Consider the following 22,853-nt stretch of genomic DNA (forward strand, 5'->3'; position numbering starts at 1 on the left):
GTTCCTGCCCCCCAGGAGGGGGCGGGGAGGGGTGACCGGTGCCCAGGCGACACTAGGGCGCCGACCGCTCTAGTGGCCCCCTGCGGGGGCCGCGGTCAGTGGCATAGTATCGCCATTGGCACCCCTCAGTCCCCCTCCAACAAAATACATTACCCAATAATAACACACACTCAGACTGTGTGATTGGGTACAAAATGCTGCAGGTTTATTACATACACCGTTATGTAATAGGTGGGTTATCTTACGGGCGATCCAAGGGCAGGCAACCAACTGGGCCGCCTGATGAGCCGGGCAGCACTGGGGCGAACCCCGCCTTTGCTGCCGTCCAAGTGATTCTCTTCCAGGATCACGTGACTGTTGGTAACTTCTACTCATGCCCCTTCCCGGGGCGGAGCGTAGCATAGCAAACCCCCGGTTGTTCAGGCCCACAACTCCCGAAGGACTATTGGGGCGCCGACACGGCTTCCGGGACCCTCCCATGAGGCTTCTCGGATTTGGCTCTGGCACCCCCTATGGTGCCGCACAGAGGTACCCTTGGTACCGGCCTGCTTCCAGATCGCCCTGTAACTCCGCCACAGCTCTGGAGGCGGCCACCGTCGCCACCAGAGCCCCCCACCCAAACAGCTATAGTCTTACCTGCCACCTTTCCAGTCTGGAGCTTCCTGCAATCCAGATAAAAGAGAACCGTCCCTGCTGGTTATAGGTGGCCCCATCTACATCCCAAGCCCTTGACGCTATCCTGGGTCAGATAGTGTCTGCTGAAACAAGAGGCCTGTCGGGCCTGGGTAGTTGTGCCAAGGCCAATTACCCCCATGTGTGAAAGTTCCACTGAGAATAATCCACATTTGTAAAGCCGAACAATCACCCGTAAGGGTCTGTAGGCGCTGGGGCCCGCCGGAAAGATTAAGCAAGCTGTAGCCCAGGGTCACATGGTGCTGGACGAATCTGCCGCAGGCGCAGGGACGTGAACCGTGATCCCTAGGTTCTGGAGCCAGTTGCCCTGGCCTCGGCGCCACACCTCTTCCCGCTTCACTTGCCTCAGCCCCGAGCCAGCTCTGGGCGGGGTGGCTGCCGACCCCTTGGCTCGCAAGGCCCCGTCTGTGTGCTGATCTCACCTAGCTGCCATTATCCTAGCACCGGGTGCGCCTGAAACCTGCATGCCCATCTATGGGGCAGCAGCCCGCTAGCTAGGTGACCACTCCCCCACCTGCCTGTCTGCTCTGGCTATTCTGGCGAGAGGGATTCTATTTAACCTGTGTCACACTTTGTTTGATACATCCTGCCGCGCAGGAGTGTTCATGACTGAAAGAGGTGGCCCTGGGAAAGGGACCGTCCTGCCCTACCATGTGTCCCTTATTCCTTATGGGAATTATGCCTGTTCAGCTCCTTCCGTGGTGACAACAACCCCCCAAGCATACTGGCTTATCTAATCTGTCTGATTTCAGCAGGCGCATTGCCTGCGGCATGGCCCAAGCATTCCGGATTGGCTAAGTCCTACTTTACCCGTCCTAGAATGCCCCCAGACAAGAGGGTGTCCATAGGGGGTACCCCCCGCTCACCCAGGGCATCCCCAGCGGTGACAAATTACCTGCTCCGTTGAAGTTTCGTTTTAGTTCTGCATTGGGCGTGCCAAATGTTCTGTTGCCATAGTGTCCCAATGTGTTTGACACGCTGCTACCCCCCTTATTGGGACGGCAGCACACTATGTTGGCTGACCGCAGCCCCACCCAGCGAGGTACAAGTGTCAGTATCCCAGGTTCCCAGTTCCCTGCTAGCTCCAGTACCCTACTAGTGGTTCCACTGGAAGATTCCACAAACCGCAGTGGTCCTCCAAACCTTGGAAGCTCCCCACTCTCAACTGGGCGCACCTCTACGGTAGTGTTCTCGCCAGCTGTAACGCTAGAGACACACCTCTTAAACCTATTTACTGGTTTTGCTACTCGGCACCCTTATGGTTGGAGCTCTGTGTTTACGCAGCGCGCATGCCCCCCTGGCACGAAGTTGCTGAAGATTCGGGGCCTGTTCCCTTTAAATGTCTGAGGTGAGGGGTTGAGGAACACAATACAGGTAATAACCGGAGGATGTATGTACTTCTGCCAATGCCAGGCAGGGGCCCAGCTGTGCCCCAAGGCCTCGCAGAACTCACACCCTTGGGCTGTTAGCCGGTGGCATGGAAGGCTGTAGGTTAGCCGCTCATGCGTTGCCTCCGTGTACTAACCCACACACCGTGCCTCACTACACGCCAGTACCTATCGCTTAACAATGCTTGTCAGTTGTATAAGAAAGATGAAGCAAAATCCTGGCTTCCCTGCGTAGCCTACTGCGGATGCTTCAATTCTGACATGGAGGGACTGCCCCTTAACGTGTTGAACGTTCCTTAACTGTCTCCCTTCGATGAACAGCGATTTCAACCGCAAATGAACCCCCACACTAATCAACTTCACAACAGCCGGGCCGGTCACCTACGCGTGATCATGGTGCGTGAAGCTGGAGCCCATTGGAAATGGAATGGCGGCGCACAATCCCCGCGTTGGAGACAAAATGTTTTACCTCCTCTGCGAGATCGGTGCATGCAGGAACAACATAACTACCCTTTGCCCACCCTTAGCCTTTAAATTGGGACAAAGGGACTTGTTATATGACAACTACACCACCCACAAGCCGCCCTGGGTAAAGCGCGGGTGGATAGGTCTTAACTGAAGCAACCCGAAACCTGCCTTTGGTTGCAGGGGAATGCCCCCCCAGTGTACATCTGGACCTGTTTCTATATGGTGCCAGCAGATGTTCCTCATAAAGGCCTAACCCTTGGTTTGGTGCTAAGCTCAGTGGGCTGCCGGCAGGTATTTTGCGGCTTCTTACATGGCCTCCAAACGTATATTACAAGACCACACTACACCTACAACACCCCAGTACCAATAGCTCAACAAGGCTTGTTAGTTGTAGAAGCTGACCGAAGCCACAATTCTGGCATCGCTGCGTAGCATTTCGAAAATGCTTCCGTTCTGAAATGGTGGGACTGTCACCTTTCTGTGTTGAATAAGCCTTAAGTGTCTCCCTTCAATGAAGAGCAAGCTCACCCATGGCTTGTGCAGCGGGCACTGCGTCGCCATGCAACCGACGTTATACTAAATAACGTGGCATGTAGGTAGTACCATGTTACTGTTCTCTGCCTGACGCCCCACAGAGCGCTGTGCGAGCAGCCTACACTGTGCAATGTTGTGCCTTCTAAAATTCCAGGCCGCATCCTAGAGAGAAGTTAGTCACGCAGAGCCCACTGCTCCTCACCGCGAGACCCCTCTTCGCCTGCAGTGATACTTGGATTCCCGGTTAATCTGGTGTTTGGTCGATTCTGCTTACACTACCAAGTGTGGGAATGGGGGCCCTCTTTTGATGACGAGGCTGTAGCCAAATCTTTTGCCCACGCATGAACCGTCTGCACGGCAAACCCCCGGAAACATGTTCCCCAGTGACGGAGCATCGCAGAGTAATCGTAAGGCCACCGTGTCATCAAAGCACGGGAAGTGCAGTGACAACTGCCCCGGCGGTGCGGCCAATTCCACGGAAATAAACGTGGTAGAAGGGGGGGTGGGGCGGCACGGCCCTCCTCGTCCCGCAGCATCAGGCCTGCGCGGGGCCAACACAGGCCCTGCCCTGCTTCACGCTGCATTGCTTGGATGACCACCCAGCCAAATACATCTGTGGGTTGCCGCCAGGCTGTGGTTGATTCCCCTCCCACGCACATCATGTGTGCGAAGGCCGCCATTAATGCGAGCGAGCCCCTTGCGTTTAAATGCACACCTCGATCCATTGCAAACAACGGACAGCCGGACACAGCCGTGCGACATCCAAGGAGAACCTGCTATGGTTTAAGGCCCCCTGATGGGAGATGTACAGTCCCTGCCTTCTTTGGAACCCACAAAACTAAAGAGGAGGTGTACCTCTCTGGAGGCCCCTCTTGTTCACACTGACCTGCTCGTATGCAGGAGCGGGGGTTCTGGGAAACAATGACCGACTGAGTGATCACTTGCGACCCGATCGGGTTGATTGCACAGACAGAACTGGTATTGAAAAATTTAAACCTACGTGGTCCATGATGTAACTCGGGCGCCATGAGGCGGTCTTGAATAAGGACCGGTGGACAGCAAGTCATCGGATTAACAATGAACTATTGGTGGGTTGGAGACAGAGATACCCTCCAAAACACTGAATTAACATCGGTGAGAATAGTTCTATGAAGAAAAGCATTGAATGAATCGCTCATCAAAGTCAAAGGACAAATACCCTGTCCTGTTGCCACCCCGGCAGACGTACCGCAATGCCAACTGTAGGCAGAGTACACGCACTCTCCGACCTAGAGCTATTTACGGCAAATGTACTTAGAGAACCCAATTGCGCAAAACTAGGAATTGGCATACGCACGCGCTTCGTACCGCAAGGCAGTTCTACGGAACACCTGACAATTGTGCGACTGCATGCCAGGACTCATGGCAGGCGGCATGGGTCATCATGTTGGGTCATCTCTACAATAACAGACAGCACCAACTCGTGGCAGACTGTCCCCAGCGCCAGTTTGCAATCCCGTGCGGCGCACCAGCAACCACTTTGTGCTGTGATTTTAGCCTTAGTGGGCGCTATGTAGTGGCCACTTAGTTTTTTGCCGCTATGTCAATGCATCCCTGTATTCAATACACTTGGGGCACTAAGCTACACCCATCTTTCGGCTTAATCAATGCTTCTATTTGCATTAGATAATAAACCACCATTCTAGCTCGGTTGCGTTGCCCTCCAAGAGCTAGCCACCCCCTGGGTGGCTAGGTTTCAGTTTGCTATGTGTGCTTTTCACCATATCTGTGCCACTGTGAGTGACAGTTAAAGGCCTATGACTGGCACTTTCTTGCGAGCCAAGCCAAACCATGCAGATGCATAAGATCTATCGATAACAGTAATTACACAAACATACCTGTGTACGGTAGTCTATTGGCCATACAATTCGTAGCACTGACTAGTTAGACAATGATGACCGTTACTGATAGGCCTGGCTAGCAGTAGCCCCACAGACTGCGCCACTTGCCATACCCCGGGTTCATGGACACATCCCATGAGCCACACATGCACCCAAAAGGACAAAACCGCTGTAAATTGCTCCTTCACGTGTCAATCCCATCTTAACACCGTGCTCAGATAAAGGCCAACATACGCACATTGGAGGGGCAGAGTTGCGGACTTATAGCAAACCTCTTTTGGACTGTGGGCAGCATTCCATGTTTAACCGTTTCCTAACATGGCCCAATGACCGTTCTACGTTAGAACTATCCCCACTATGGTCCACCCTGCCCAAGGACTATGCAATTGGGAGCGTGGGGCCTTAAGCAATGGGTGTTTGGATGTCAAGAAAACAATAACAGCCTACCCATGCATATTTCAGAAAAAAGGTTAGGGCAGCGGGACCTGTGAGGCGATCTGCCGGTATAGTTCGAATTCTTTTGATGGCTCCAACAGTCAGCCACATAATAGGAAAGAACTCCCCCTCGGTCTGTGCCCCTAACTGTATTTGCCCTGAGTGGTCCTATAACGAATTTTACCAAATTGTGTGCATGTGTGAAGGCGTCTGCTCAAACACGTGCAGTAAACTGTGCTGACATCGATACTGTGGGACTGTTGTTAAATAGACATGCTCATCGATGGCCTAATATTAGTCAAACAGTGCAGCACACGATAACGGAAATTAATTCCATCCTATCTCCTCCATATTTCCACTTCTTTCAGGCTTGGTGATGGTACAACATAGCCACAGTGCCAACCGGTGGCGTACCATTGCAACATGGGCAAGCCTAGAACTAGTGACTGTCTTATGTACTAGCAGCAACACCTTCTAGATTAGACATTCAGTCAGCAAGGCATCCTTAAATGTGCATCATAAGCTCCCTCTTATAAAGTATTGAATCAAGCAGCAGGTGGCGCTCAAGATCATGCACCGTTGCAAAATCACGTGGCAAAATGCCTCTCTTCTCCGGTCACTTGCCCAACTGCTGCCGGGAATGTTGCATCGCTAATATTGCGTGGACTCGCATTTACATTCCATATTCGGCACGGGGGGAGATTAAGTGCTTTGCCCAGAATCACAGGATGCGACTTCGAGGCTCGAACCCTGGTTTCCTGCACCAAAGTGAGCAGCTGCACATTGAGCACCGTATTTACATTACCTATTCAGGCACGGGGGGAGATTAAGCGATTTGCCCATGATCACAGGACGTGACCTCGAGGCTCGAAAACTGGTTTCCTACACCAGAGTCGACGGCTGCACATGAGTACCGTATTTATATTGCATATGCAGGCACGGGGAGATAAGTGGTTTGCCCGGGATCACAGGACGCGACCTCGAGGCTCTAACCCAGGTTTCCTGCACTAAAGTCAGCGGCTGTACATGAGGAAAGTATTTCCATTACATATTCAGGCACGGGGAGATTAAGTGATTTTCCCAAAAAAACGCAGGACGCGACCTTGAGGCTCTAACCCTGGTTTCCTGCACCAAAGCCGCGCTTGCTTGGCAAAGATGTGGCTTCGGCGCTAGATCTCCCCAATGCCAGCCGAGGATGACCCGACCTAAACCAATTGCCCCACTGGTTCATGCCATCCTCTCTCCCTCGCTCTGACCCGTGCCCCCGGTCTGTACGGTTCCTGGCCGGGGGCAAGATGAAATGAGGGGGGGTGGGGCTCGCACTACCCCTCTGGTCTCGTGAACCCCTTGCAATAAGCAGCAGCGCTGTAGGACTAAATGGCGTGTAAACTTCCCCCTCAGAGGCACACTAGCAATGTGGGTAGCTGTGGGGGGATGGCAAACCCATTGCCTCACGCCCAGGCCCGACTCGCTGCCAGGACGATCCGGCTAGATTAGCACCACCGACACCCTGCTTGCCCGCGTAGCTCAATAAATCATTGAGCTGCGCAGGCCATGCCTAGCTTAATGAAAACAGGGTCCAGGAAGGGGGGGGGCAAGGGGCTTGCAGGATGTGCGCAGAATGGCAACCCGGCGTTCACCGTTTGCAATTTGGAACGCTTGGTGATGTGCGGGCATGGCACGGCCTCTTTCTATGGAACGCACCAATGCCGGACCCGCCAACAAGATCGCCAGGGATAGACTGCCTCACCTGGACTCCACCGCCAATCTTTGCTGCCCTGCAACCTGGGAACCTTGGGTGGGAGTGAGCCACGACAGTTATGGTGCAGAGCTGGGAATCCCCCGTGCGGGCAAACCGAGACTAAGTGCACCCACCCGAGGCTGAGTGCACCCACCACTCCCCGGGGACGTCATGCCGTGCCGACCGGCACGGGGGGTGCATAGGTAGAAGGCACGCCCAGTCCGGCACAAGCCAGACTTGGGAAGGAAGTGAGGCTGGGGCGAGTTTGCCTCGCACTGGAGGTGCCTGACGGAGCCGACCCCTGGACCTGTCCTGGGCACCGTGGCATCACCCAACTGAGCCAGCCGCTCGGCAAGGGCAGGCCAGCCGTGGCTGGTCCACCTCACTCATAGCCCTGAGCGATCCCTTGCTGCACCCCGCCACCGAAAGCACAGATCACCACTGCGTGGCCTGTCAGTGGGATCGGAGGGGTGAGGAGGTGGGCAGACTCACCTCACATAGCAGATCTCTTGCTTGACGACTAGTCCCGACGAACGACGACGAGACGGCGTATCCGGCGCATGAGCCGTGCGAGGCGACAAGAGGTCACCGGCATGGTGGGGGAGGGTAATATAGCCTCCCCCCCACGCCCAGAGGAGCCCCGGAAGTGACGCCTGACGCGTCACTTCCGGGCAGGAAAGAGAGGAGGGGGACACCGGCCGGTGTCCCTGCCCCCCAGGAGGGGGCGGGGAGGGGTGACCGGTGCCCAGGCGACACTAGGGCACCGACCGCTCTAGTGGCCCCCTGTGGGGGCCGCGGTCAGCGGCAAACAGTGTCCTTGGCAGCTTGCTTGGAAGCCCCGGGCCTGGGAGCACGGAAAGCACCGGAAATTACATTCCTTTTCTTGAAAAGACGTCTCTGCTGCTGCAAAGCAAGCAACACTGTTTATTTCTTCTATTTGCGGCACCGGAAGTGGTGGCTAGAGGCCTTAAAGTTATGTCACAGCAGCGGAAGTGCATAAAAACGCTATGGGCGGTGACCTTTAGCGCGAGGGAGGCGGGGTCATGAGTGTGGGGCAGACCACAGAGCTGGCTAAAAAGGACAAGGTATTCTGTAACTATTGTCCTGGCCTTTCACCTTTAGGCGACGGCATTTATAGTAAAGCAAATACCGTAAATGAAAAACACAAATGCAAGGTAAACTAATCGGTGGGATGCGTGCAGAAACCTCAGCAGGTCAATGCAAACACTGCAGAGGTGCAGGTAACACAAGTCACAAAGGGCTTGTGTTCTGATACTGTGTGCAGTATACAAATCATTGTTTCACAGTTTTATCACACACAGTATGAGAAAGATTGCTGCAAAATATGCAAAAAGATTTAGGGGCATATTTACAATGAATTGGTGTAGGGCAGCGGTGCAAGTCTTTTTGCTGCGATGAACTACAAACAAACACGCTAACGGAGAGGAGACAATTACAACTAGTAGTCCCACAAGCAACTGTCCTTGTTCCAGCCCCACCAGCCTGTCAAAGGAAGTAGTCTAATATGCTGTTGACTCTGCTCTGGCAGCATGCTCCGAGCAGGGACAACCGTCTCTAGACAGCAAATTTAAAAACAAGATGGCCGGCGATGCTTTGGAACGCATCATGGGACTGCATTTTAATTGTGCATTCTAAAGGAGTGCCAGCCATTGTATGTCCTCATTTTCTTGACTCTTAATATAGAGCTGAGAATGTAGTGCAAGGGCTAGAGCGGCCAACCTTAAAGCTGGGGAGCAGGGTTCGAGTCTCTGCAGAAGGCGCAATATCATGTGATTCTGTGCAATCACTTGTCTCCGTGCCTGTGAATCTGTTTCCTGTAACGGAAATGTAATGTAAAGCCAGTGGTCGAAGTGGGCGGGATTGGCAGGGCACGCCGTGCCCCTACTTCTTCAATTCCAAGGACTCAGTTCCTCTACTTCTGGCGTTCGTTGGAGGACGGGGGGCAGAGAAGTAACAGGACTCTGTCTTTTCCTTCTTGCCCAGAGAAGACAAATACAGTGTCCACTTCTGCTCTGCCGCTTCAGCTCCCTCACCCCACTCTTTCCTTCTTCCCTCTCTTTCTGTCTAGCAGTTCTTCTCTTACTGAAAACCGTGACTTCAAGACGAGGTTCTCACTCTGTTTCCTCTCTTTTCTTTTATGTGCTCCCTTGTGAAATGGATCCAAAAAAGAAAAACATTTTTGCTGGAAATGTCGTATTTTAATTCCAAAGTGTAGCATCTGGAATAAAAGGTTAAAAATATGAAAGATAACTAAATCAAGTAAGACAGGGTGGTAGTAAACTGGCCAGATTGATTTTATTCACACCCAAACATATTAGCGCCACTTTTACAGAGTTTGCCAGTGAAGCGCTATTTTTGATTTCTTGTCTTTGTTTTCCCTGGGCTTGCAACTAGTGCACCAATCCTGGAGGTACTGCAAAGTGTGGATTGGAAAACAAAATGTGTACTGCAGCTCTGCGTCCAGGGATGTGGTCTTTTTACCATACTGCTTACATTTTGTAAGGATATAAGCAATGGATATTGAAATGGGTCCATTCAGGGCCCTGTAGTCATGTCCTTAACTTTTCAGGAAAAAGCACTCACTGATTCCTGAATAGTGAGTGTAAAAGAGTTAAAGTAACCATGTTGTTCCTGCTTACATTTCACATGGTTTGCTAAATTTTGCATTCCCTATGAGTGTTTGCTTTTTCCAGGATGCTGTCACTTTTTCTTTGTAGGCCGCATATTGCTCTTGTCTGGTGCGTAATTTAAATTGAGCCACATCCAGGTGTTTATAACCGGCAGCAATTGATTGATTGAGATTGTACTTGTAGAGCGCTACTATCACTCCGCGAGGAGTATCTTGGCGCTAGCGTCATACAGTGAAGAAAATAACAGAGAGTGAGTTTCCTGAGAATAACTAAATTAGTGCAAGACAACAATCCTCCGGTGTACTATAAATCCAGGTTTTAAGGTCTTTCCTGAATGAAAGTTCGGTGTTGCACAGTTTGATCTGAGCTGGGAGTTTGTTCCAAGCTTTGGCACCCAAGAAAGCTAGGGTTCTTGCGCCTTTTAGTTTATATCTAAAGTTGGGAAGTTTAAGAAGATTAGCCGAGGAGGATCTGAGCACTCTGGTGGTGGTATATGGAGTGAAGCGTGCTGACAGAAATTTGGGGCCGACCCTCATCTTTGCCCTAAACGTAATAAGAAGAATCTTGAAGAGGATTCTTTTAGGGACCGAGAGCCAATGCAGTTTGTTCAGAGCTGCGGAGGCTGAGGACTTTCTGGGAAGTTTAAGAACCAGGCGGGCTGCGGCCTGCTGTACCACCTGAAGCTTCTTAAGGACTGACTTATTGACTCCAGCCAAGAGTGCATTACAATAGTCAATACGAGAAAGTATCAGGGCCACAGCAACAGACTTTCTTGCAGACAAAGGAAGAAACCGGAAGAATTTTTTTAGAGTTTTGATTAAACTAAAACACATCCCTGCAACTGCTTTGGTGTGGGGGAGAAAAGAGAGGGAGTTATCAAATTGGACCCCCAGATTCCTAACAACTTTCACAACCTCTGGTGGAGGGGTTGCTCCGTCGGGCCACCAATTGGACGGTTGGAAGAGAGTATCCGCCCCAATAGGGAGGATCTCTGTTTTGTCTGTATTACACTTTAAATGGTTGATCGACATCCATTGAAGAACCGCAGTCAAACAGAATTTAAAGTTCATCTCGGCTTGCGTAGAATCATTCTACAAAGAAATAATCATTTGAGTGTCATCCGCGTATGACATAACCTCAATCCCAAAAGAATTAATCAGGGTAATAAGGGGAGCCATATAGACATTAAAGAGTAATGGGCTCAAGGAAGATCCCTGAGGGACTCCTGCAGAAATGGATCGTTCAGAGGAGAGAAAGGGGCCTATTGGGTTGTAGTTGAAGGCAGTGTGAGTTTTTCTCAGTGGGGCAGTATGGTGCTCAGTGGGGAAGAGGATGTGGCACTATGGCCAGAGCTGCTGAATTGGGAACTGGGGAACAAGGTCCAACCTTAATGACCAGTCCACCAGACCACTCTCATGAGCGAGCACAATCCCATGCTAGACCTTAGAAGGCTTCACAAGAGCTTAGAAGCCCTGGTGTCTTAGCACCAGCAGGTGGACCCTAGCAGTGGCAAGTGTGGGTTAACCTTCAAGGTTTGTCCACCACAATCCATACTGAAGTTCACCTCCAGTCTTGCGGGCAGGCCTATGAAGCAGCACAGCCAAGAACAACAGTGACTCTGTCACTGAGGTCACAGGACCCTTGAGAAGGGCCAGCTCTAGGGCAGTGCAACCGGTGGGACCGCACCGGGTGCTGACTTTGGGTGGAGGCATTATGTTTGCAAGTATATTAAGGTTTTAAAAGCACTTGCTGCCTCCTTCCTGGCCTCCAGCAATTTTCGGCAACAATAAAAATGTCATGATGACTCTGGTGTTTAATGATCTTCCTAGAGAGAGATCATTTTGTCTAGTGGAAGTTTTAATTCATGGAAAGGTAGCTCATAGGGTTAATGTGCCTGCTGCAAAGAACATGTACCATGCAGTTCACAAAGTGCACATAATGTAAATAGGTCAGTGGGCTACTGCTTTCGTCAGAGAGATCCTTTTGTTACTTGCAGTTTATAAGGTCAAATCCTAACATAGAACAGTGAGCTATTAACTTTCAACTAAGAGCTGCATACAAACTGCAAGGTATACATTAGAGTGTTATGTTTTTCCCCCCAGTCTTTGATTATCCTAATGTTTCAAAAAGCATTCTTTTGGACAGAAATTAATTCTGGTTATTAAAGAGAACCCCCAACCATGGTATTACGTTTTAAATTCTGAGTATGTGTTTCTCCAGACCAATCGCTATTAAACTATACGGCCTACTAGTATGGTTGTCGTGACTCCTACACCTTGTAGTCCTTAGACTTATGTAACATTTTCTATACAGTGATTTACACACATATTGATTGTCTCTGAGTAATGTGTGTGATGTAAAGTGCTCTGACACCCTACAATGGTATGAGTGGTGCTTTAAATCAAATTAAATGCATCTGAGAGTGTGGCTATGGAGACTTGTGGGGCACAGTCAAAGGGTGGTAGTGAGGGAATCCATCGCAGAGGTGGTCATTGGGGCAATAACAAACAATAATGCACAAGGCACCACCAGTGCTAAGACCGGCCCTGCCCTTGAGGCCAGTCTGCCTCACCCATAGGTACCTCCATTGGCCTTGCTTCAGAAGTAGTAGCTGCAACTCACCAGGGATCGGCAATGCACAATTTGCACGTACACCAAACTAAGTTCACAAACTTCACAGTCTCTCTGCTTCATTCACAAGCACTTTTAACATGTGCTGCTTGCTGTGGTGCCACTGGAATTAATTATGCAGCAAACGAGGACAAAATTATGCCGCAGTTTTTACTAAATTATGCATTAAAAAATGGCTGCAGTACGTCTATCTTTTATGCCAATGCGAAATGTTTGTGTCTTGGTCTTGCCTTTTAAGATGTATTCCTAAATGGTGCTATGTTCTTTGTTGCAACCGAAAATCAATAAAAATTGGTTATCAAAATAAAAAATGGCTACAGCGTAATGCAGTATATTTTCTGATATTTTATTATTTTGACATGTGTAAACATGCTAAGAGAAAGATTTTGCCATATTAGTACCAGTGTAACATACAAATGCAACAGTGAGAAAGGTGATCAGTCAACCTTTGCAATAAGCCATCCACTCCGCAGCAAAACAAGTCACATTTTTTATTAACTTTTGATACGTTTGAGCTATAAACAATTTATTAGTTTAAATGGTCAGATCATGCAGCAGATCTTGCATTATGAGGCAAATATGTCAGAGCCATAATTATATAGAAAACATTTGCAAACTAGGATATTTTGCCATTCATGTTTGAACTGCTGTTGTGGAAAAAGGGAGAAGTGCTGATGACAAACTCCATGGCTCGGCGACAAATGGCTTGTGCTTCCACATTTTATCGTATTTGGGACATTCTGTGATTAGAAGCATATCCCACTTATAACTCATTATAACCTTAAATAATCATGTGTATCCATTGGTTGATTAAACTGGGCAGTGAAATGCCAAACAAATACTAAAAATTGGGAAGTTTGCGAATTCTGGCCACACCTCTGGCTTCGCCCACTGATCCAATCCTTGGGTTATTCCCGCCCTCTGATTATCTGCCCACAGTTTCCCTACTTTTTTCGCCCCACTTCAACCACTGTGTAAAGCGCTCCAATATTGTCCTTTTGTAACAAAATGCGGGAGCATGTTCTTTCCCATGGAAACCATTTGGCACAAGGGCACACATTATCACAAGGTTCTAAATAATAATAATCTATTCCCACACATTTTTGACTCGTAAAATAAGTATTTCTGGCCACCATTCCATGAGACTACCATCTAAAGTGCCAAACGACTAGAGGGAGTGGATAATTTGTATGAATGACTTCGGGAAGTGGGTACGACTGATGCAGCAGGTGTGGTGGCACCTGGGCTCAGATATGTGCATGGCCCGCTGCCATAGCTGCAAAGGTTTCAGAGTGGTATGTGTGACATTTTCATAATTTCAGTGTCATTATGAGTGACATTTCAACAAATATGAGTGACACTTTCTTGCAAGTAAATTGAGACAGAGCTCTGGGGAGAGTATGTGGCCTAACGGCTAGGGCAGTCGATTTCAAAGCTAGGGAACCAGGTTCAAGTCTCGGCCATGACGCTCAACATTCTGTGTTTCTTGGCAAATCACTTAATCTCCCTGTGTCTAACAAGAAATGAATGTGTCCTTGTGCTCATGTAAAGCACTCTGATGCCTGATACCTTTGGGTCAAGTTCACGACTATATAAAAAAAAAACACCAAAAGAAGAAGCTCTGTCTACCCCGCACCCAAAATTAGCTAGACTAGTAAGTGTGCTACGCACTAGTGAGCTCAGTTACGAGGAGACAGACTGCGTGACTGCAGTTCTCAGTATGCTTGTGCGGTCATGAATGAAATCAATCATCATCCCCATACCTTGCACCGGGAGCTCTACTCTCTATCTACACTTTTGCTTTACACCTTGCTGACTGCTGGGTAGGTTGTGTCCAAAGTTTGCAGTGACACAGGCATTGATGGCTACGAGGCAACCTAATCGTGGCAACCTGATCGACATAATGTCTCACATTAGCACATAAACTCCAAAAGTTCTTTCCCCACACAGGAGAAGACTACCCAGTCCCTTCTCTTCTTTCCTCTTGCTTTCACTTTTGAAAGCTGTTGTTGCTGTTTGCTCCACGTGCCAGTCACCGTCCCTTATCATAACCACAGTAACCAGCTCTGTTCGACCACAGCCAGCAGCTAAATGCTAGCAGAGTCAGCTCATGAGACATTTAACCCATAATGACACCAGTATTTGTAAAGTGCGAACAATTACCCTTAGGGTGTCAGCAAGTTGGGGCCGTCGGGAATATTAAGCGAGCTATTGCCCAGAGGCACATGGTGTCGGGCCAACCTGCTGCCAGTGATCGAACCGTGACACCCGGTGTTCCGGAGTCAGCCGCCCTGTAGCTCGAATATTCTTCTGGAGTTCGAAATGAGCACTTTACTTTGTGACACAATTTCGTAAAGTGTGGAAATGCGGGAAAATCACTTCATTGGTATTAGTTTAACCCCTGATGCGTGGCACTTGGCAGGGCTGCACTGCACCCCCTGGACTCAGTAGCAAAGAAAGCAGAGCAATCACCAAAGGTAGTTACTCTGGGCCTTCAAGTGTTCTTATGGCCGCTGCGCACAACCAGGTTTTCACCAGTGTTTTTGAGTCTTCATGACAACAGCACGCCAGACGTGACATGTCTGATCCACTTCCCTATCTATGTCGAACTACGCATCAACAGCAACAACCCCAGGCCTCACGCTGGCACTCTCGGTAGAGAGGCCAGGCATCGCATGGCCACAGAAAAAGAATGCACCTCTGCGTTATTAGGCAGTGACTGGATTGTCCTGGGGGAAGAGGTGGTTATTGAGACAAATTGTGTCTGCTGTTGTTTTGAAATCACAAAAGTATTTAATTCAGACACACATAAAAAAAAAACTACTTCTCTTCCCCCAACAAACCCCTCACTTAACAGATGCAGTCAGGTGCAACATACCATTTCAAGGCAGCGCACAATGGAACAGACTAGACTTTCCACTTAAGTACATATATATTCCTAGAAGATGTGGTTATGTAACTTAGTACCCAGCCAAAAACATGAGGGCATGGGTCACCATCATACCTAACTGTCTCTGCCACAGTTCCCATTTTTTATCAAAACTGTGATAACTAAAAATTGACATACTCTAGTTAATTTTGTAAATGTTCAAACCGAGGATTTACACCTATGTAACCGCATCAAAAAATACTAATCACTTAAACTCGGCATTTACCCAGCTATCTAATATGTTACTTAATGTTTTGTGTATCTGTATAGCACTTTACTACCATATACATGGTCCCTTAGCGCTTTCAGGATCCCTGAACTCTTTAGCAGATGCGCCCAACTTTTGTAGTCACTGCACACTGGGAAATGTCATGATTTGCCAAAGATCACTCAGTGAGGTCACAGGTAAGTCAGGTATGACATGCCTGCTCCTGGTGCACATATTACCATACAGCGACAAGAGCTGCAAATTATTTTCCATCTGACGTATATGAATGAGGATTTCTGCTAGACAAATAAGTGCCTGGATCGTGCCTTTAATGCAACCCTCTCTAAGATCTAAGCAGGCGCAGTGCTGGTGTCATGGTTTGTTTTCCTAAAGTCTCTAGAACAAAAACATAACAGTAGGACTTGTAAACACCCATATTTTAGCTCAATGGGTGATTTGGTCTTTATTTCATAACATTTACATAGCAGCCAGAATTGGAAAGAACACCACAGTATGCTACCCTAATGTTTAAAACTATCAAGGACATTTCCATAAATGTTGTGTATAAGAAAGACACACAGAATGATCCAATTTGCAGTAACAACCGTTTTGTCAGACAAAAACCAATTATTAAGCCCAAAAATACTCCAGCAATCACCACCACACTGGCATGCGTCATTTAACTTTCCTAAAATTCAGTGGTAGTTTCTGCTGTTATAAATTAACTGACTCACAATCTTAATACACTATTCTCTTATATTTAATACAGTAAAAAGTACCATTACAAATAATGTTTTGTATAATATTTATAGTCTTTACACATTGATTGCAACAAAAAACAATATAAAAGCTTCTCCCCACTGGATCTGAGGTCTTGTGTCCATGCGTAATTAAACTGCAAAGCGCTCTAATACCTTTGGGTCGAGTTTGCGTTAATAAAAATGCAAAGAAATTAAAAAAATTAATGGGAAGGGGTGGTAAATGAACACAAAGAAGTGTGGGTGAAGGAGGGGTACTAGAGGGTAAAGTAAGCACATTGCAAGTCTCAAAGTAAAAACACAGCCGAGAGTGGTAGGAGGTCGGAAGTGCAGATGGAGTGCTCACTCATAAATAAAAAAAAGTTCCCCAAAAGCGGATGAAAAGGAGTACTTGGGCCATGGGAGACTGATAAGAAAAACACACGAAATGGCATGCGACAACCAATAGAAAGGGAGGAAAAGTAGGTGGCAAGCACACGAACAAATGAAAAGTAATCTTCTATGATTTCTATTAAATACAATAGATTTCACAAGCACAGCACAAGCACTAAGCAGGCAAAACCTAAAAACAAGGAGAAATGAAACCATTTCTCCTTGTTACGACTGCTCTGGGGAGGCGTAACGTTTTTGTGCTGCCCCAGGTTTATGTGAGTTTGGAAATCTGGGGCAGCGTCAAAATCCATAGGTGTTGGGTGGGAACACCCACTGTATTGTCCATGGAATGTCTCCTGGACACAGAGTAAGGCAAAGCAGCGCTTTGCACTGCCTTGACTTACAGTTGAAAGCAAAACAATTTAGGAATTCAACAATTAAATAAGAATTGGTGCAATATTTTGACATATGTTTAATTAATTTTGGATTCAAAAGAAATCATTGTATTCTTTGTCTAGAATGACCAATGAAACTAAAAGTCTGAATATCGTATACATCCTTTATATACCGAGGTCATCATTACCTCTAGTACTTTTTTCTGTTTCTGTTCTTTAATTACATTAAAATATGATTATTGTATAAAATAAGAATAAAAAATACATATTTTTGTACCTATTGGTGTATGTTTTGAATATTGTGTATGCTTTTTTGGTCCGCAATAGTATTCTCAACGTTCCTAAATTGTTTTGATTTCAGCTGCTTGATGCACCCTGATTTAGGAACTCAGTCAGGGGTACCCTTATTTTTTCAAACACTGCCTTGACTTACTCCATATCTTTGAGGCCATGCAGGGTGGCTGTGCCACCGGAGCGTAAAAAAAAGTGATGAACAGGCCTCTTGAAAATAAGCCCCTTAGCGCTGACAATTAAACAAATGCTTTCGAAGTATCTACTTTACCAATGCACAATCAGGCTGCACCTAGAACAAAACATTTTCATAAGTTTCCATTAATACAATGCATTCCAGAATATAGCTGGTAGCCCTTTGTCATCATGACGCTTCAAGTAACTCCATCAATTAAAGCCTGTACTAGCTGCCAAAGAGCTTTTCCATTTGAAGATTAACCAATTGCACACATTTGCAATTCTTTCAGGTGGGAAGCGTCTTGGGGGGAAAGTCTGTTGTTTCTGTTCTAGCTCTCAGACCCCCCAGTCATTACAGCCGTATTTGGCAAATTATGTGTTTGTAAAACAAGAAAATCGAAGACAACAAATGCACAATTTGCAATATTTTTGCAACGGGCATGAAATGTCCCTGTCACAAAAATACTATGGCCTAGCCAGCAAGCCACAACTGCACAACAAGTGTAAGCTGTGGAAGGGAATGTCTGATGCCAGAGAGGATACCGTTTATTTTTGCACTCTCTCTTGGACTATCTGTCTCCTCCCAGCTTGACCTACGTGCTGCGTGAGGGAGCTGTTAATGGGCCCTCTGCACCCTCTTCTCATTTTAGTGTAAGGTGTGAGAAACAGGGAGGGGGGGTTACTCTTTTTTTTTGTTTAATGATTTTTATTAAGTTTTCAGAATAAGAAAGACATTATTAAACAAATGAACACATTGTTAATAAAATATAACAATTAATCTATATGGAAAAAAAACATGAGCAAATAATTTGAAAGAGAGAAAAAGAGAGAAACAGGAAAGAGAAGGAGATAGAGAAGAGGGAAAGAAAAAATAAAAAGAACTTGAAATTAAGACGTAGGAGCATATGTAGAAAGATAAGAAGTAAAGGGTAGCCAAAGTATGTCAGATTTAATTTTCTGAGAAAGAGTAAGAGAAGAGACACGAGCAATTCTGTGTTCATCACAAATATAGTTCCACCAAGTTAACAATGATAATTTAGAGTGGTCTTTCCAGCAGGACAAAATCACCTTAAACGGTAGTGCAATTAATAGACCAAACAACAAAGAGATAGGAGTAGAAGCATCCAAAGCAGGTTAGGAGGAACCTAGAATTTGATTTGCATTGATAGTGAAATATTACATTGAAATATTTTCATACATTTAGACCAAATAGATTGCCAGAACTTCAAAACATTAGGACAATCATAAAGTTGATGAAGTAAAGTCCCAGTGGACTCAGAACAGGACCAACAAAGGGACGAGGAGGTAGGGGAAATCTTGGAAAAACAAACAGGAGTAATGACAGCTCTATTATAGATAAAGTATAGGGATGAGTAATACGGGCGGCAAGAGAAGTTTTAAATAACTTGAACCATAATTTATCCCAAGAAGAGATAGAAAGTGATAAAGATAAGTCCGCTTCCCAGAGTAATTCTGTATGGGATTTAGGTCGTTCAGTAACAGGCAATAACAACATCCTATAATTAGAGGCAGCCTTAGGTTTATGTTCCTGACAAACACTATACAACGGAGTAGGAGGAATAAGTGAGGGGGAAGTTGAAGGGAAATTGTTAGAAATTAAATAGGACTGTAAAGCTGTTGATATTAAAAGGTACTCAGTAAGAAATGAATCAGGTAAATTATATTGCAATTGTAACTCAGGGAAGGCAATGACAGAATTATGCTGAATTAATTGATGAATGAAAATAATTCCCTTCTCCTTCCAATGTTTGTAATAAAATGATTTACGTTTATATTAAATGAATTTATTATACCAGACAGTGGAGGAAAAAAAAACATTGATAAGGATCTAGACCATCGGACAAAATATTATATAATAATTGCTGAGAATATTTTAACATAAGATTATCTGATATGAAAGTACAATTAGACATATATATAATATTTCGAAAAGCGAAATCTTTTAATAGGGAATGGTCAAAGACAATCCAACGAGGGATAGGTATATCAGCAAAATCATAAGTTAAGGCAAAAAATTGACGACTTAAAAAAGGCAGAATAATAAGATTTAAAATCAGGAAAACGCACACCACTTTTTGTTTTGGGACGTTTAAGTTTCATTAGAGCAATGCGGGGGTGTTTGTTATTCCATAAAAACTTTATACAGATAAAATTAATTTGTCAAAAATATGAGACAGGGATTCGAAAAGGTAACATAGATAATGTATAAAGGACATGCGGCACAATCATCCTTTTAATAGTGTCTAATCTACCCCACCATCACAAATGAAGAGGGGACCAATAAAGAAGGAGTGCTTGTATGTTGGTATTTAGTGTATTAAACGTATAACTAAGTGTGGTAGATAAGGTAGAGGAGAACCAAATACCAAGGTATTTAATTTTTGTGGGACACCAGGTGAAATTAGTATTACTAAACATATAATGATAGCAGAGAGAGTTCAATGGTAAGACTTCTGTTTTAGAAAAGTTTAACTTATATTCAGAAATACTGGAATACAACTGGACCTCATCTAAAAAGTGAGGGAGGGAGATATTAGGATTATACATATATACCAGAATATCATCTGCGTAAGCTAACAATTTAGGGTCATATTTACAAGCTGGCGATAAAATATTATCGCCGCTTTTGCGGCCGTTTTCGCCTGAAAAGCGGCGATAATTTTATCGCCTAATTAGCAAGGCCACGCTAACGCGTGAAACCTTGCTTTAGCGTGGGGATTCCTAACGCCCAGCTTTGCATCTCTAATGAGATGCAAAGTGGGCGTTCCTGACCTAACATGACAGGAGAAATGTCGCTAAGCGACATTTCTCCTATCATCAAGCCCCACGCTATGAAGCCTAGCGGCAGGAAAAGTAGCGATAACCCCTGTTATCGCTACTTTCCTTATGCCTGCTTCAGGACTGACTTAGCCATGACATCCTATGGAAGGTGGAGATCATGGCTAAGTTTGTGAGTCCCTATCAGCAAGCTAACGCCACACTACGTGAGATTATCGCTGGGTTTCCAGCGATAATCTCACGTTAGGCAGTTAGCGTGAGGATTTTTATCGCAGAAGAGATAAGCGTTGCTAATAGCACGTTATCTTAGTGATAAAAATCCACGTTACCCGGCGATAATTATCCTCACACTAAGAGCGCTGAGCGATAATTAGCACCGGGTGTTGCTGATATGCCCCTTAGTTTCTATTGAATTATGTGTAAAGCCAGATATAAGTGTATTAACACGAATGCGCTCAAGGAAGGGTTCAAGACATAAAACAAATAACAAGGGTGAAAGGGGACAACCTTGACGTGTACCTCTATATAAAGGAAAGAATTTAGAAAAACGGTTGTTCACAAAAATTCTAGAACAGGGAAAATAATCTAACAGTTTAACATAAGAAATAACATTGTTTCCAAAACCAAACCATTGAAGTGTATTAAACATAAACTGCCAGTTTATGCAATCAAAAGCCTTTTTGGCATCTAAGGACAATGCTGCAAGTGGAGATTTGTACTTTCGCCCAAAGGAAATACCATTAGCAAACATACGAGCATTGTCCGCGGCCAATCTGCCCCTAACAAAACCAGTTTGATCAGTTTTGACCAATAGTGGAATGATATTCTCGAGTCAAGAGGCAAGAATTTTAGCACATATCTTACAATCATAATTATTCATGAAATGGGACGATAGTTTTTACATGGGAATGATCTTTATCAGGTTTGGGAATGAGGACAATCAAGGCCTCCATAAAGGAACCAAAAGCTTTAGAATCAGCAAGAAATGAGTTAAAAAGAGCCAGAAGTTTGGGAGAAAAAATTGAGGAGAAAGTAGAAAATAATTCAACAGAAAGACCATCAGGGCCTGGTGCTTTCGATATTTTTAAGAACTTAATGGCATCTGTTATCTCTTGAATAGTAACCTCTTTTTCTAGTAATTCAAATTCATCAGGTAACGAAGGGGGTTCAGGAAGACCAGAGAAAAAGGTATGCAAATTTTGATTAGAGGGATCCGTGTCATCAGACTATAATAATTGATAGTAATCATGAAATGCAGTAGCAATATCTTCATCAGAGGACGCTAAAATATTAGTAGATTAATTTAGAATAGGACCAATATTTTTGCTTTCAGATTTAATTTTTAAGTAATTGGCCAGCATTTTGCCAGCTTTATTTTGACCCCCGTGATACTTAGACTTAATTTTAAGAAGGGCATTACAACCATCAACTGTCGCAAATTTGTTAAGAGCAGATTTGGCCTTAATCAGTTCATGAAGAACAGAGGGAGATCTAGAAGTAAAATATTTGTGTTCCAGCAGTTTGAGTTGTTGTAATAAGGTTGTGTACTTGGCCTTTGCGATTTTCTTCTTTTTTGCTGAATAAGAAATAGTAAAAGCACGGAAGGAGGCCTTAAAGGCATCCCAATTATTAGGAATGGAGGTGTCCAAAGGATTGTTAATAGTAAAAAACTCATTAATAAAAGTAGTAGCTTCAGTTATAAATACAGTGTCTGATATCAAAAAATGATTACGTTTCCAACGACCAAATTTTGGAGAACTCAGGGAAAGGTCTAGAACAGAAATGACAGGAGTACAGTCAGAAATAAAAATAGATCCAATCTCAGAGGATTGAATAGATGGGACCAAAATATAGTCATTTCTAGAACGAGTAAAATAAACATTAGAAAAAAAAGTAAATTCAAGAAAATCAGGGTTACAGGTCTTCCAAACATCATATGATGAACGTGAGGCAAATGGCAGATTGAAATGATTTATGGTATTTTCAGGGTTACATTTACACTTGGATTGTCTATCAGAGAATGGATCCAACAATTGGTTAAAATCCCCAGCAACGATAATATTTGGGCCATCAATGGAGGAAAGTAAAATCTTAATACTATTCCAAAAGTCAGGGTCTGGTTTAAAAGGGCCATAAATATTCAATAAGACAAGTTCTTTATTTTGTAAAACAACCTTAGCCATTACTCAACGTCCATCAGTATCACATTGCAAAGATAAAATTTGTACATGCAACGATTTATGAAATAGTATAGCAACACCACCCTTCCAATTAGATGCAGGAGAATAAACAATTCAACCCACCCATTGTCTCTTTAATTTAAGCGATTCTGCATCAGTACAGTGCTTTCTTGAATGAACGAAACATGAGAATTCAGTTTAGACAAATAAGAGAGTACCTTTTGTCTTTTGACAGGGTGTCCAAGACCACAAACATTCCACGTAACAATATTACACATATTGGAGGGATGGGAGGGTAATGGATGGATGGAGATGATACACTT

The 22,853-nt window shown here is 45.4% G+C and overlaps 1 protein-coding gene across 1 annotated transcript in view; it reads left to right on the forward strand.

Moving 5' to 3' along the window:
* The window catches only part of LOC146813296 (CD209 antigen-like protein C), a 242,709-nt gene that overhangs the window by 161,905 nt on the left and 57,951 nt on the right, over positions 1-22,853 (forward strand). The gene's annotated exons all lie outside the window — the stretch shown is intronic.

This window comes from Triturus cristatus, chromosome 7 (assembly GCF_964204655.1).
Source record: "Triturus cristatus chromosome 7, aTriCri1.1, whole genome shotgun sequence".
Taxonomy (NCBI): Eukaryota; Metazoa; Chordata; class Amphibia; order Caudata; family Salamandridae; genus Triturus; species Triturus cristatus.